The following is a 2,900-nucleotide window of genomic DNA, read 5'->3' on the forward strand; positions in this document are numbered from 1 at the left end:
CTCCCCCTGCTTTTGTTCCTGCTCTCGCTATCTCTCTGTCAAATAAATAAATAAAATCTTTAAAAAAAAAAAAAAGAAGAATGAAGGGTCCAGGGGCTCCTGGATGGTTCAGTCAGTTAAGCATCTGCCTTCAGCTCAGGTCATGATCCCAGAGTCCTGGGATTGAGCCCCTGCATGGGGCTCCCTGCTCTGCAGGGAGTTTGCTTCTCCCTCTCCCTCTGCTGCTCCCCCTGCTTCTGCTCTTTCGTTTGTGCGCTCTCTCTCTGAAGTAAATAAATAAAATAAAATAAAAAAATGAAGGGTCCAGGGGTGCCTGGGTGGCTCAGTCAGTTAAGCGTCTGCCTTCTGCTCAGGCTGTGATCTCGGTTCCTGGGATAGAGTCCTGTGTGGAGCTCTCTGCTCAGTGGTGAGTCTGCTTCTCCCTCTCCCCCGGGCCCTCCTCCTTACCTGCTCATGCTCTCGCTCTCTCTCAAACAAATAAAATCTTTAAAAAAAAAAGAAGAAGAAGAAGAAAGTGCCCAATATTTGCAGGAGTACCTTGAAGATTACATTGTAAAAATACTGAAGTCGAGGAATCCTTGCCCTGAACTTGACTTGCTTTTTGATAGAAGTCATTGATAAATTATCAAGCTTAATCCCCATAAAGTTTAAGTAAATTTTTGGTAGGGTTGATGTTTTGAGAACAAAAGAATAAGTACTGCACATTAAAAATGGGCCTTTGTTCTCTTAGTTTCCATTCATAGGGTGGTAATTTTACTGCAGAAGGTAAATAAAATCAAGAAATTAAGAAAGTGTCTACCCCATGTAGACTTCAAGGAACGATCAAGTGTTGGAAGAATTCACAGTTACAAATGATCTTTATAAGTTGATATGGGATGGGAGGGAATAAGAACAGATGATAATGTGAAATAAAGAGTGAATGCCATTGGGACCTCTGATGTGACACATGTATCAAGTGACATATATATTCTGCCTAGAGGACTAGTATCATAAGTATTTTTCTAGACTCTCCCATCAAGTGCATCATTGACAACCACAAGTAGAGTAGTGCATGGGTGCAGGAAATGGCTTAAAATAACCTGTGGGAATGGGCAAACCTCGTAAGACACCCATCTTCAAAAACTGATATGTTGTTTAGTGGAAATGAGCTGAGACTTATTCTAGAAAGAACTGAGATTACTAGGTGGAAGTTTTAAGGGAAGATTCAGCTAAAAATCTAAGACAAGCCACTTTTGTAGGTAATGAGATGTCCATCTTGATGGCACTGGAAATACCTTGTCAGGATATTGTAAATGGAATTCCAGTCTGGTAGGGGACTGGAGATAATTGCTAAATTCCCAAATTGTAAACTTTATGGGTCTGAACATTTTGAGTAGACAAATTGGCTTTCAAGCATGTTTCATTTATCTCTTAAATATAGTTTGTCCTCTGTTTCTAAAATGAACGATTCTTATTTATTAGGCTTCTTAATTATGAATAGCAAAAAGCATTCTACTAGATCCCAAACCTTCCCATTTTACTTGTGAATAAAATACTGAACATCAAAACATGCATATAGGTATTCAACTCACCTAAATTGAATTTGCTTGTTTGCTTCAATGTCATCCACTCTTAGATCAGCTATTTCTATGAAAGAATATTCTATGAGTCAGATATTCTGTAATTTTTGAACATTCTTTCCTCAACCAAATGGAGGATTTTACACTCCAACCCTTTTGTTCAGGAGTGGAAGGGAAATGCTTTAGTGTGAAAGGAACGAATCGAACATCACAGAAGCCACAGGAAGATAAACCTTCTCAATCTCTCCTCTTCCTCAAGGTATCAATCTTCATTAGCCTACTACATAGAAGTGGAATACAAGTCATAGAACAAGAAAAAAAATGACCATTATTTTAGAAATTTTGTAATACTTGTCAGAAACACCTGAAAACAATTTAAGTCAAAGCGATGTATGTTGCTTTCTGAGGCAAGGAAGAATCTCCTTAAGATGGTTCCTTTGGTCTAACACTTCAAGGCAATTACCTTATAAACTTTCTTTAGAACAAGAACATTTTCCAGGTTCTGGGGAATTTTTTTAGTGATAAACACTGCCTCTGATTAGAGATAGAAATACATGGGGGTGTTTTTGCCACATCTTTGTGATTTTTTAATGCTTTTTCAGATGAATCACCTCTAACATTCCAAAATAATATAAACCGATTTTAATATTTAATGTATGCCACCATAAACACACACACAAAAGGAAGAAAAACTAAGATCGACTCCTATAAGTCTGCCCACAGTTTAAGTAGGAACATGGGAAATAATGGAACCTCAGTTAATATTTCACCGAAGCTGTTCAAATTGAGATCTGATTAAAAAAAAAAAATCCTCATACATCTTGCATATTACCCCTGCTGCTTCCTGACGACACTATTCATTAAGTAAACTTGCTTGACAACAATCAATGTGTGTTTTTGTTTAAAAGAAATGACTATGAATGGATCAGTTAGTTAGCAACTTTGCTATCCAGATGGCAACAATTTTGAGACAGATTGTGAAAGGGGTATCAATTATTTTTAGTTAAGCCAGCTTTCCTCATCCCAGACACTGTCTTCCTCTGAAGCAGTTCTCTGAGTGATCTGCTGGGTGACTTTTGGCAGAGGGAGATGACTAATAGCTTTGAAGATTCAACACTATTACCTGAATTCCAAGGCACAAACATTACTGCACTTTCCAGTTGTAAAACCACAAACACTACATATGTTTGATTATGATGAACGTTTCAGTTCAATTAAAAGCAGAAGGTAACCTGTTTTTATGTATCATGTAGCTGGCACACCCAATGATAAGGGTATATAAATGCCCCAGTCCAAGAAGTGGCATTCAAACTCATAACCTTCTCTTTGTACAGCACATCT

The sequence above is a fragment of the Neomonachus schauinslandi genome, chromosome 1, assembly GCF_002201575.2.
Source record: "Neomonachus schauinslandi chromosome 1, ASM220157v2, whole genome shotgun sequence".
NCBI lineage: Eukaryota > Metazoa > Chordata > Mammalia > Carnivora > Phocidae > Neomonachus > Neomonachus schauinslandi.